This window comes from Miniopterus natalensis, chromosome 4 (genome assembly GCF_054644295.1).
Source record: "Miniopterus natalensis isolate mMinNat1 chromosome 4, mMinNat1.hap1, whole genome shotgun sequence".
Classification (NCBI taxonomy): domain Eukaryota; kingdom Metazoa; phylum Chordata; class Mammalia; order Chiroptera; family Miniopteridae; genus Miniopterus; species Miniopterus natalensis.
In genome coordinates this window covers 24,728,188-24,742,970 of record NC_142084.1, presented here as the reverse complement: position 1 = coordinate 24,742,970, position 14,783 = coordinate 24,728,188, and the positions used below count along the sequence as shown (strand labels likewise).

The window sequence follows — 14,783 nt, the reverse complement described above, 5'->3', positions numbered from 1 at the left end:
AACATCTAAAGGGAACACTTTGTACAAGTTTAAATACTTTTAGTCTATAATAGTACCAATATTTGTTATTACCCAACACAGAGTAATGGAATTAATCTGCATGGTTTAGGGGTAATAATGTATTTGAAAGAGAATTAAACTGGACACACAATTAACATGTAAGAAATATTAACTATGACCCAGGCACACTCTAAGCACTTTACATCGATTAGTTCATTTAAAACTTATAAAAAACAAGGATCTCATTTTACAGATAATATTAATAATAGGAATAAATAATTAGTAATAGCAACGCTTATGCTATGTGGCAGGCACATTTCTGCATGCTTTGTGTATCTTTACAAGATTCCGGTGAGAGAGTGCATTAGAGTACCCGTCTTACAGGGGCAAAAAGTGAAGTAAAAGGAAGTGAATTTACCTTCTCAAAGTTATAAAAACAGCAAGTGTTGGAGAAAGAATTTGAACTTGTCATCTAACACGGTCATATTATTCTGAATTTCTTTGGTATCTGTTTGTACTTTTCGGCGCTAGATCACTCATCAGTAAAATGGGGATAATACCTGTGTTATGAGGTTTGGTTTGGGATTCAAATGACATAAGATCTATGCACATATTTACAGGCAGTATAGCATAGTAGAAATAGCGTGTCTGGGAATCAGACTGAGCGTCGTCTGTAGGCTTTTCTACATGGTCATAGTATCAGCAGTACAAATGAAACGTATTTTAATTGGACTCGGATTTAGTGAGGTCCTTCTCAGGGAGGTGATCATTATGGAGGCTTATTTGGTCAAAGACATATTTAGTTTGGCTGGCAGTGTTTATAAAATCGAATCAGTTGCCAGCATTAAAAATATAAATTTGACATAAAAATTCAAATTTCCAGACCTGGCAACACGAGACCCACAGACCCATGCGGCAACCATTCCTCGGAGCTGAGTAGCGTCTGCACCCTGTAGACCGGGCCCATCTTGCCCAGCTCATCACAGGCCGCAGCACTCTCCTGTCGGACATCCGGCTCACTTCATTTCTATTATAGGCCTGCACTCTGTAGATAACTGAGTAAAGTTAAGTTTGATTGGTGTAAGAAAGCTTAGAAGACAACTTATATAGGATATAACAGTGTTTGATTTTTTTAAAAATCATCTTTTTATTCAGGCAAATGAAATATAGGAAAATAAACAAGTCATGATTAGACAACTCAATGAATTATTAAAAACTGAATATACCCGTGTGCCCATAACCCAGTTCGAGTAATAAGACATTATCAACAGTGATGGATTTTTGACGTCAGTATTTAAATGTGTAGAGATATACTTTCATTTTTTTCCCATGCAGGCTGCATCTTTTTTGAGTGCTCAAAAAAGAAAGAAACAAAAAAGAAGATAAATACACTTAAAGTCATCATTCTTTGGGATAATATGCAATGCAATAACCTCATTCAGTACTGCAGCCCATGTGTGGTGGGATTTAGAATCTGAATTTCAATACAATTTTTATAATTTAAAAATATTTTAGTTTAACCATAGCAGGAAAAACCATGTGCATCATTAGAATGAAAAATGTTTAGAATAATGTTTAAAGGCAAGAAAAAAGTTATCATTAAAAAATTTTAAGACAATAAATGCAAATTAATTATCAATATAATTCTTATAAATTAAATGCAAGTTTCTGAATAATTATAATTTTCACCTTTTAGCCATGCATTAACAGCTTGACATACGAGCAATCTAACTACATTTTTATGCAACAGATATTAAATGATTTTGTCAAGTACACTGAATAGTAGAAGGTTCACTTTAAAAAGTTATTTTACTTTTTAAAAATAGATATGTAAAATTACTTTATTCACTAGTTGTTTTTAAGTGTAGGAAAAACACGAATTAAAGGAACCAGCCACAATACATGTTACTTTACTAACATGTAAAGGCTTGGTCAAGAACCTACAACTACTTAAACAAAGAACTAAATGATATGATTTAAGGAAAGGCCACTTCAACTTTATGTAGTAGAAACATTGCTTTATGACCAGGAACTCAGGTTGGAATGGCTAAAATGGTAGTAAAATATTATTTTATTTGACTTTTATAGAACTGTACCCAAAATCAATAGAGATGTGCCAAAGGTATGTGTAATGCTTGATGGATTAAGACCAGGACATGTGATATATGCTGAGCTACTTCGTTGCTAAAAGTTCTCCTTACTAGTAAGTGGTATTTGTCTTGGAAGTAGAGGCTCGTGTTTTCTTGATGCTAGAGATTAGGAGACAGTAGCAGTGAGAATAATGGTATTGTTATAAAGGACAAATAAACAGGAGGGAGTTCATCTATATAAATTTAGTGTGAGACAGAAAGCACAATGACAGAAAAATGTCAGTGAAAGCACCAAATCCTAGCCACTAGGCCACCAGGGAAGGTAAAATGCAAAGGGAGTGGAATACATGGTGACAGAAGATGATTTGACCTTGACCTTGGGTGGTGGGCACACATTGCAATTTATAGATCATGTATCAAAAATGTACACTTGAAACCAATATAATCTTAGTAACCAGTGTCACCCCAATACATTTAATTTAAAACAATTAAAAATGGAAGACAAGAAAGGAAAATGTGCATATATACATAGCTTCTCAAGTAGGGAAAGTTTTCACAGATGTTTTATCATTGTATCTGTGAATCCTGTGTATGCACACACACACAAACACATCAATTGAGCTCTTTTGTCTTAGAAAATTGCTAGTACTGAATAATGAAAAACAATCTTATCTATCATTTATTTTTGAAGAGAATAAAGGTAAGTGCTTATGGCATTAATCAGAAAATGGGAAAAAATATAGAGCTCTTTTAATTAGAGATACAATTAAGAGTCAACTACTGAAGTAAAACTGTTAAGTTCTTATTGTTTTTTACTTTTGGATTTCTTTTCTTTCTCTTTTTATTTCCTTCCTTCCTTCCTCCCTCTCTGCCTCCCTCCCTGCCTCTCTCCCTTCCTTTTTTTGTTATAGCTTCTTTCCCTATAGTTCCCTCTGTAGACAGAAAGTGGATCATATAATTCTGCAATCTACAATTTTAAATTGGCAGAATGATTTCATTTAAACTTGTCAATTCAAGAATACCTTTATAATTACACATGAAATGTTTCTAAATTGATTTGGGATGAGTGTACTTATATTTGTTGCCTTGAATTTGATTTCTAGAAATTCCCAGAGCAACACCACATATAGCTGGGAGAATCAATATGGGAAAATCAAAATGGGCCGCCAAGGGGTGAGAATTTGAGTAATTGAAGAGAATAAAAATTCTTCTTTTATTATTACAAAGGAATCTTAAACAATTCCAGCAAAAATGTTTTGAATTTTTCCATTTGGAAATTACCAATTTAAAAAATCTTATATGAAACTATATTAAAAATATAAGTTAGAATCATAGCAAGAGAGGAGAAATAAATGATTTACACCAACGTTTTATGTTTCCCTTTCAAAATTATTTTTCTTTTTAAACAATAGGTCAGGGGAGTGATTATTTTTCTTGGAGCCAAAAATTTCAAGAATGGAATGTTTTAATTGGTATTAAGTGTTTTTATATTTATGAAATATGAATGAGATCTTCATTAATTTACTGTGATGAAGACTAAAACTTTATTAATAAAAATATTCATGAATTTGACAGGGTTCATTGAGTGCATACATATATGCATTCACTACATTTTACATATTTTATATGATCTTTATGAGCAGCAATTTGTTGAAGAAAGAAATTTTCCTTTGATTTTGAGCCATAATTTGTTACTAACATATAAATTGTGGTTGGATTATGGTGTTGAAGAAGAATGTCCCTAAGATCACCCTGAGGTTCCATGATTTACTCAAGAACTTGCATATAGATTAAAATCAGCAAAGGAAAAAGGCATAGGACAGGGTCCTGGAGATACCTGGCACAAACTTCTGCTTGTCCTTTCTCGTTGGAGTTGTACAGACAGTGCTTAACTCTCTTAACAACACTGTGTGAAAACATGCACAGAGCATTGCCAACCAGAGAAGCTAACCCCATCATTGGTATCTAGGGTTTTTACTGGATTTTGGTCATGTAGGCCTGGCTGACCACCCACAAGGCAGACTTTCTGTCTCAGTCCCCTTCAGAGGTCAAGCTGACTCAAGTCCTTCCCCTAGCAAATGACATTGTTAGTATAAACTAACCACATAAACAGATACTCCTATCAGGCAGGATATTCCAGAGGCTTAAAGGTTACCTCCCAGGGGCAAGCAAGGACCAGATCCTTCTTTGGAATGTGTAGGTTTTGGACCACCCAAATTTGTGGAGTTAACTCTTTTTTTTTTTTAAAAAAAAATTACCTTTATTGTTGAAAGTATTACAGATGTCCCCCTTTCCCCTCCATTGATCCCCTCCACCCCACATCCACCCCACCCCCCAGACCTTCCGGGCTATGCGTTTACTCATTTAAATGAAATCTTTGATGTACAATCACACAATATTTTTGAAATCTTAAAAAATATTTATTAGGTTGCTAAAGGCTATCTAGCAAAAATGATGTCCTTTATCAGCAGATGTCTTTATTTATTGTGCTAAGTACTGTGTATTCATATCTAATACAATCTTTCGAAAACCTTGAGCTAAGTATTGTTATTATCGTCCTCGTAGAGATGAGGAAACTGAAGCTAAAAGAGAGTAATCTAGCAGCAGTTCTTTTGATTGATATCAAAGACGTACTTTTTGATCAAATACATTGTTAAGATTTTCTCTTAGTTAATTTAATCGTGTTATTTAACATTTTTGACCTACAGATATATTTTAGTAGTCAAATCTCATATTTCCTTTTATTATTTCTTCTACAGCTTTTCACAATTAGAAGGGCTTCCTCATTCTAAAATTAGGAAAACACATTTTTGTCCAGTTGGTTTATATTTTCTTCCTTCCCCTCCCCCTCTCTTTCTCTCTCTGTCTCTCCTTCTGTCTCTCTCCCCTTTCTAGCCATTTTACACTAGCCATTGCACATCTAGAATCTACTTTAGTGTATGTAGTAAAGTTCTTGCCATTAAATTTTGTTTTCTCAGTGACTGCTCAGTAAATGACCTTACTATTCAAAATGTGGTTGTGATGATGTAAGGAGCTATGCCAGAATATGGATAGTATATTTCTGTAAAAAATAGTTCCCTTAATGGCAGCCAGGGCATAGACTACACTCTGAGTAACCCTATCGCATAACACATTAACTTTAAGCCAGTGTTGCATCGGGAGTCATGTTTGAGTTGCCTGAGCAATCTTAACTTTAGCCTGAAAGATGGTCTGTACTTGAATCATATGTCTCTGTCCTCATATGTTTGTGCAGAACTTTTAGACATAATTCCTGGATGCAATCCATTGAAAATAATATGAGTTGTTCTTTTGATCAAATATTTTGTGGTATTTTATTTTATTTATTTATTAAATATATCTTTATTGATTTCAAAGAGAGGAAAGGAGAGGGAGAGAGAGAAACATCAATGATGAGAGAGTCATTGGTCGGCTGCCTCCTGCACGCCCCCAACTGGGGATCAAGCCCGCAACCCGGGCATGTGCCCTGACCAGGAATCGAATCGCGATCTTCTGGATCCTAGGCCGACGCTCAACCGCTGAGCCACGCCCGGTATTTTTGTGGTATTTTAAATTGCTTTGTTATATAAATATATATATATACACACACTATATATAGTATATATGTGGTATATATTTCCCTTTTTTGTTCTATATATGTTGTACATATTACATATATCACATCCTCTTTTCTTTAGGGCCACAAATATTTCAGTTCTCTTTGTGAATTCCAACCAAAAGTAAAATAACCCCTTTAATATTGGGTAAGCCTTTACTAAAAGCTTATACCAGACCAGGTCTTAGACATAAAATATATGTTTAAAAGTAATTGTAATAACATAATCCTGTGAGTATTTTTCTGACCTTACTAAACCTGTAGATTTATTGGACAGCAAAACTTTACCCTGGCTTGGCACATTGAGGCCAAAGACTTAATGCTCCCACTTGAAGAAGGAAGGCAAGAATATTAGCTTTAATTTAGAGATGATGGTTGCTAAAGGTCACATAGCTAATAGGTGCCTGCTTGGATTCTCAAAGTCAAGTCTATCCAAGTCTAATGCCCATGTTATAAATTACTGTGCTATGCCAGAAATGCTGAAGGGCACTTCTAACTAACTTAATTTTACTCAGCTTACTTCTGGGCTGGGCTGCATTATCTGCCCCACCCTGTTTCTTCATCCATACTTCAGACTATGCTTCCTTTCATTCTTAGCACTCGAGTTTTCACAGTGTTTCTAATGTAGCATGGTTCTTCACATGCTGGTCATTGTCATATGCCACTCCCTCTGTCTGGAATACTCTTATATTCCATCTTTGAGTAATTATCTCCTAATGATCATAATTTATATATCGTATCAATAACCATTTCCTACAATAACCATTTCTTTGTGTAGATCAAACTCTGTATTAAATACTTAATAGTGCCATCTCTTTATAAATGTACATTATTCTTCTGTTAGATATAAAATTCATAGGTTGTAAGTTCCCAGAGGTAATGCATCAAGCCTATGTTCCATTATTAGTAGATTTCCAATGCATTTGATTGTGCTCAGTACGTATTAGGCATTCAATAAATGCCGACTAAATAAGTGAATGCTTTCATATAGTAATTATCTTATTAAAATATTTTTATTTGTAGAACATTAATGAAAATTTATTAGAGAAATACATACATTTAGAAATTTACACACATATTTTTGACACATAGGTAAAAAAAAGAAATAATAGCAAAATTACAATATTCTCAGGTTGAAACAATAACAATACAATATTTAGCAAGCTTTTAGCATGCAGATAAAGCAACAGATAGAGGAGAAGGAATAGCTTTAAATATATATTATATATATGGAATTAATGACCTAAGTTTTCAAATTAAGAAGTTAGAAAAATAACAAAATAAAAGAAAGTAGAAGGAAGATATCATAAAGACTAGGACATAAAAAAAAAAATGCAATGAAACTGAACAACAAAGCTAAAATTAGATCTATTAAAATGTAAATAAAATTGACAAATATAAGATCAACAAAAAAAAAACAAGGGCACAATTCAACTTGTATTAGAAATGAGAAAAGGAGGCATAATGCAGATACTGAAGACACTGAAAAGAAACTTGTACATGGAATACTTTCATGGCAAAAAATTAAAAACAGATGAGCCCTGGACAGTGTGGCTCAGTTGTTAGAGTGTCATCCCATAGGGATGAAAGGTAGTAGGGTCAATTCCCTGTCAGGGCACATACCTAGGTTGCGGGTTTGATCTCCAGTCAGTGCTTTTAAGGGAGGCAACCAACTGACATTTCTCTCTTACATCAATGTCTGTCTGTCTGTCTGTCTGTCTCTCTCCCCTTCTTGCCTCCCTCCTTTCCTCTCTCTAAAATTAATTAAAAAAAAAAAAAATCTTCAGATGAGGAAAAAACAGATGAAATAGAAAGATTCTAAGGAAATATGAGAAGAGCATAACTAAAGAAATTGAATCAGCACTTTGGAATCTTCCCAAAGAAAACACCAGATTTAGACATAGGAATAGGTTCAGAGAATAAATAATACTGTTAATCTAATTTTTCTAGAAAATGAAGGAATATTCCCCAACTCATTATTTGAGGCTAGTATTAATGTAATATAAAAATTAGAAAAGGATAACTATGAGGAGGAAAATCACAGCAATTTTTATCTGAAAAGGATGCAGAAATGACAAGAAAACCTTTTTCAAATAAAGCAGCAATGTATTAACAAACAAAGGTAATATAAAGGACCAGAGTTGGCTTTATATCAGGATAGCAAAGGTCATTCATTTATCATTTCAAAATATTAACCCCCACATTAACAGATTAAAGGTAAAAACTATACTATCTCAGTAGATATAGACAAAATCCAATAAAATAAAATTTATATTAACCAAAATCATGTATATTAACCAAAATCAATGAGAAACATCATTTTTAATGGCAAAACATTAGAAATTCCCTCTACAAGATTAAGAAACAAAACCCAAGGATCTCTACTTCTGTTACGTATTGGGGTCCACAGAAGTTCAGCATGACAGAAAAACTAACAAGTGTAGGATGAAGACGGAAGACAGAGCTATTTTGGTTTGCCAATGATATGATTGCCTACATAAAAACATGATAGAATGTACAAATGAAGTATGGGATAAATTGATGATTTTAGTAAGATTGTTGGATATAAGACAAGTATACAAAAATCAAATGTCAACACAAAATACAAAATATCATTTTTAAAAAGGATACTATTTATTATAGTAAATAGAAAACACAGAGTACTTAGGAATAAATCCAACAAAATATAGGAAACTCGATACCACTATTAAAATGCATTAAATTAGCCTTGGCCAGTGTGGCTCAGTTGATTGGAGCATCTTCCTGTGCACCAGAATGTCGTGAGTTCAATTCTTGGTGAGGCCAGATGCCCCGGATTCGGGCTTGATCCTCAGGAGGGAGCATGCAGGAGGCAGCCAATCCGTGTTTCTCTCACATCAATGTTTCTCTCTCTCTCTCCCTCTCCCTTCCTTTCTCTCTAAAATCAATAAAAGCGTATTTTTAAAAATCTTAAGAAAATAAAATAAGTGATTTAGCGGTTCCTGGAAATTCCAAAAAATATACTATCACAGTTTCTTTATGGAAGTCGCAAAGTATTTCCAAAATTTATATATAGATGCAAATTGCCAAAAATAGCCAAAATATTTTTGGGAAAGGAATAGACGAAGGTGGAGGCAAAGGCAGAGGAAGATGCAGAGGACAATAACGTGGGAATCTTGCTCTAATGGAGATCAAGGCCTGTTATGAAACTATAGTAGCTGAGACATTTTGACGTTTATGCAGATATAGATAGTTAAACCAAAAGAATAAAATACAGAGTTATAAACAGGCCCAGGCCTCCCTCGAAACCTGATGACTGACCATGGTGTCACTGCAGGCCAGCAGAGAAAGTTGACTATTCAGAAAAATGTGATAGTGCATTTGGTTTTCCACAAGTATAAAAATGAAATTAAATACCTTCATATCATTTCTAAAAATCAACCTCAGTGAAATAAAGAGTGATAGATCACAGATAACACTTTTAAGAGAAAAACGTATGAGATTATCTTTAGGACTTTAGCATTGAAATGATTTCTGAAACAGCACACTTTTTGCATGTCTTTTTTTGGAAGACAGAGGGATGAGGTCTGACAGAGAAGCCTGACATGGATCTTAGGATTGGTCTTGTTCAAATTTCTTATTTGCGTGATGTTTCCTTTATACTTAAGTTACATTAGAATGCATAACACACATACAGACACATATATCTATAGTATGTATAAACACATCATAACATACTTGTTTTTATGAAAATATTTCATATTTTTATAATGAAAATAAAACCAAAAAGGAGTGGCAAATGAGCATTATTTGTGTAATTGGAAAACTCAAGACAATCTAAAAAACACCTATTATAATAACAAAAAATTTTTATAGACCTGTTACAACACTACATAAAAATTTTTGCTTTCCAATGCATAAACAACAGCCACTTGCAAACTATTAAGAAAGAAAAAAAAAACACAAATGTATAGTGAAGATAGCAAAAAATAGAAATTTAAAAGATAAAATACCTAGGAATATACTTACAAAGGAATGTACAAATCTTATAAAAAGAAGAATTTGTAACTACACAGAGAGTCATAAAAGTGGTTTAAATAAATGGAAAGACATTTCCTGGTTTGGAATAGGAACAGTCAATATTATAAAATGACAATTATCTATATATAAATGTAATGTGATCTGCCCAAAAATGCCAATATAATTTTCATTTCTTTTTTTTATTAGACATACTGATTATAGAGTCCATATGGAAAAATCAACATAAGAATTTCCTTGTTTAAAAAAAAAGAAAGAAACAGTGGGAGGAGGAGAGTGAATGCTATCAGATATTGCATTTCATAGTAGATAAAGCAGTTTGTGCTTATGCTTGAATATGCAGACAGGTCAATGGAAGAGAGTAAAAGAATTTCATTTATAAGCAGGAAATGCTGTGGAAATGCCGTATATACTGAAAGCTGCACCTACAATCAGTGGAAAGAAATGAATTAGTAACAAAAGTAATAGGAATCTGATCCTGTAACTTAAATGTTACATCAGAACACACCAAAATGATTCTATACATTGAGATATTTTATTTTGTTGGCTTTTTTCTTCTTTTTCAGTCTAATAGGGAATGTCTATTATTCTAGATATGAAAATCTATAACTATTTAAGGAAAAGTCACATAAATTTAACAACTCAAATAATCAGAAAAAATTAAAACAATCAGAAGATAAACCACAATCAGTGAAAGCATTTGTAGCATATGACAAAGTAATATTTTCTTTAATATAGAAAGAGCTCTTACAAATCAATACACAAATGACCAAAGCTCCGTTTGAAAAATGGCAAAGGATTTAACCACATAGCTCAGAGATGTGTCCATGGCTTACATAAAATAATTTTAGCGTCATTCATAGAATGCCAATTCAGACCGCAAAGCAATTCTACTTACACTATCAGATTACAGGACTCGGTACAGATGGATCCATATTTACTCCCACTGTAAGGACCATTTGCTTCCCTTGGCAAGAAAACTTCCTGCTCGCTCCCCTCATTTTCTCTTACTCTTTAGATCATTTTTCCAGGGAGGTACTCCACGGGCAGGTTAAATCCTTAATATATGCTCCTATAGGTTCTATGGAGTTTCTGTTTCTAATTTTTTCACAGATGCTGGTTTACATTATTTGTATGATTATTTGATGTCTGATCAGATTGCGCTTCCTGAGGACAGAGACCGTACCTTGTTTTGTTTGTGTTGTTTATTGTTGTTGTTATTTAACATTGTATCTCTAACACCTTTCATATGTGCCCAATAAATAGCTGTGAAGTGATGTTTTGATAACAGTGTAAAGTGAATGAAAAGTGTTGGAATGTGTGGGAAAACATATTCTTACATTTTTGAGTGGAGTATAAAGTGGTGCACTATTTTTGGAGGCCATCTGGCAATATTTATCCAAATTTAAATGGAGGACTGCTTGTGAATACAGTTTGAGCTCATTTTGCCAGCTTGAGTGTAGCACATTTTAAATTATAACTTAATTGATATTTGTGTTTCTTTGTTTACAAGAGTGATTGGATATCTCATCTTTTTCTGACTTGCTAAATTTAGCCCCATTATGTAAAAATATGTAGCCAATAAAAATAATAGTAAGTACTTAAAAATGGTCACTGGTTTTGTTTTATTTTACATTAATGGAACAGTACTTTTTGACCATTTAATATCTGATGGCTCACAACTTTTTCTAATTATAAAAAGTGCCCTTTTAAAGTATTTTGTATTCTTGAAATAATTCTATGGACATAAAGTTGTGGACAAACTTGTCTTGAAATCAGTATATGACACAGTTTTGTCACTTGGCTTTAGCACATTTATAAGAATTTATACTTGTAATAGTGTCAAGAAAATTAAAAAGCTCTAGCAGAGTTCTGTATTTTTACAAGTTAAAAGAAACTGCAGCTCCGCCGGGCGTGGCTTAGCAGTTGAGTGTCGACCTAGGATCCAGGCGATCGGGGTTGGATTCCCAGTCAGGGCACATGCCCGGGTTGCGGGCTCGATCCCCAGTCGGGGGCGTGCAGGAGGCAGCCGATCAACGACTCTCTCTCTTCATTGGTGCTTCAGCTCTCTCTTCCTCTCCCTTCCTCTCTCTGAAATCAATAAAGATATATTTTAAAAAAAGAAAAAGAAAGAAACTGCATTAAACATGCACAATTTATTCATTGAGAATCTCATGATAATTAGATTGTCTACTTTATAGAAATGTTGAGTGGATAATATTATATAAGTTAAGGGAAATCACTTATAAATCGTGTCATTATAAAAACGTAAAGCATTTTCTGATGTGACCAAATGAGGCAATAAATATGCAAAGTTAGCTGCTTGGAGGCAATAAATATTTGGGACACCTGCTAAAGTGTTATGCCAGAGTACCAAGAATATATATGCCTGTGACCAATAAGCCTTTGGAATCAGTGGCATTTGCTTATATACTCTGCTGGATATTGTGCCTGGAGAGAACCAAAGGTAGGGCTAGGTTGTAAGTCTGTGTCTTCAGGCATCTGCATTTCTGTTATTGACATCAGTATTGTTCTCAGTTCTTTAGCTGAGACATCTGAAACATTTTTACTGTCCCCTTAGATCCCCCCATAACCTGTTGCCACATTCTATTCACTCTTCATCTAAAATAGCTACCTCATCCCTGTCCATTCTCTCCCGTCATTCCTCCAGGCTTGGACTATTGCAGTATCTGCCTCACTGGTCTCCTTGCCTTCGTATCTCATCTTTCTGATCTATGTCACACATAGGCCAGATGCAACTTCCTGAATCATGGTCCTGATCTTCACTTTAGAAATCTTTATTGCCCTTTACTACCTAGTAAATGAACTCCAAATTCCATAGCCTTAGATTCGTAACTTTTATAGAGTAGTCCTAGTGTACTCTATTTCATGAATGCAGTCCATAATTTTCAAATTTCATGTCTTTATTAATGCTTTTTCTTATCCCAACTCCCAGCCCTTCTGATTTATACCTTTTTCAATTTTACTCATCCATTAATGACCAAAATAAATGCTGTCCCTCTTGGGAAATTAGAACTGAAAGTCTGGCTGGAAATGCATTTTCTTTTCTAATTGGCACTTTTTATTATAAATATCATTCACCACTTAATTTCTAATATGTACTGATTTATACTGAATCTTTCACACACACACACACACACACACAGTACTGGAGAGCAATCTCTCTGAAAATAGGATTCCCGTCTAATACATATTTTCCCCACAGCATGAAGTTGAGTTCACTGTACATTACAGGCACTAAAACATTTCTTTTAAAAAAAAATATGTTTTTACTGATTTCAGAGAGAGGACAGAAGAGGGAGAGAGAGTTAGAAATAGCAATGATGCCCAGCCGGGGGTGGCTCAGCGGTTGAGCGTCGACCTAGGATCCAGGCGATTGGGGTTCGATTCCCGGTCAGGGCACATGCCCTGGTGGTGGGCTCGATCAATGACTCTCTCATCATTGATGTTTCTGTCTCTCTCCCTCTCCTTTCCTTTCTCTGAAATCAATGGAGATATATTTAAAAAAAGAAAGAAATATCAATGATGAGAAAGTCATTGATCAGCTGCTTCCTGCACGCCCTCTACTGAGGATCGAAGCCCGCAACCCAGGCATGTGTCCTCACTGGGAATCAAAGCGGGACCTTCTGGTTCATTAGGTCGATGCTCAACCACTAAGCCATGCCGGCCGGGCTAAAACATTTCCTGTATGAGTGAATGAGCATTTGTTGTACAAAATACTTATCTGCTAGACAATCATCTTGAGATTCAGAGTAGAAGGCAGTTAAGTTCCAGAAGCAGAGAAGAAGAATTAGTTTGGGTCAAAGAATGCAATTGCCTGGCCCAGTAAAAGAAAATATGACTATACAGATATAACTATGACAAAATATTTTTCCATTTTGGCACATGATATTTTGAATTCCTATGTAAAATAAACTATGTGGAAGTAAAATAGTTAAGTTATATATCAGTTACAATGAGCCTCCTGTGAAGTCTGGTTATTGTCCTATCCAATTATATGAATCCATGCAAGTCCTGAAGTCATGGACTTGGGAGGGCCAAACCCAGCAGTTTTAGCAAAAGGACTGTTTAATCTAAAATTCTGCTAATTTAATAACAAGCCAGTCTGTGTCCCAGGAGGCATTCTGTCAAACATAAATTTGGCTAGTCTCAGATTGCTGGGGGAGTATTTTTAGAAGAGAATAAATTATTTGCCTTTTATTTGCATTGATATGCATCGATATATCTACTAGAAGGAGAAGATATATTCTAAATGGAGAGTAGACAAACAGTAAGAAGTAGATAAGGAATGAAGATAAAGACACTACATCATTATCTAGGACACTTAGGGTGGGAAAATATGAAATATTTTCAGATTGCTGTAAGTAGACAAAAATAAATACACTCTTACCTCTGGAAGTCCGTTGCTCCTAAAAATGTTCAAAATTAATTATTCTGTTGAAAATACCCTTTAACCCACTAAAATTGGTAATGGCTACATGTAAATTTCCTGCTCCCACATTGTACTCTTTAGAATTCCCTATGGCAAAAGTTACAGGTATCTTCCTCTAACACACATGCCTTGGTTAAGGTTAGAAACTACTCGGTGAGCAGATGAGAGAGGGCGTATCAGAGAAAATCAAACTTTGACCTGAATTCTTGTCCTTCCAGCTACTCACTGAATGAACTTCAGGCAAGTCAATCTGCCTGAACTAATTTTCTTCATACCTAAAATTTGGATACATTTTCCTTTCAAGGTTCCTTATTCGATTGGTAATGCTTTAATTGCATGGTGCAGTGGTTAACACATGATACAGAGTGAATGAATAATAATAATTAGTCATTATAATTTTTAGTGGACGCTTTTATGTAAAAAGGAGATCTTCAGCCTCCAGTGGCCGTACATCTCTCAGTTCATTCAAGGAGTGATTTCATATCCTTTCAAATTCTTACTCGAGTGGCAGGAAGCGTGTTATTATGGAGAGTCTGTAGACCACTAACATAGCTTTTGTATTTCATGCTTTATTTAGACAACGATACCTGTTACGGCAATAAGGAGTTTG

At 34.5% G+C, this 14,783-nt stretch overlaps 1 protein-coding gene across 1 annotated transcript in view; it reads left to right on the top strand.

Moving 5' to 3' along the window:
• Positions 1-14,783, top strand: part of ADAMTS19 (ADAM metallopeptidase with thrombospondin type 1 motif 19) — a 219,007-nt gene that overhangs the window by 101,657 nt on the left and 102,567 nt on the right. The window lies entirely within an intron of this gene.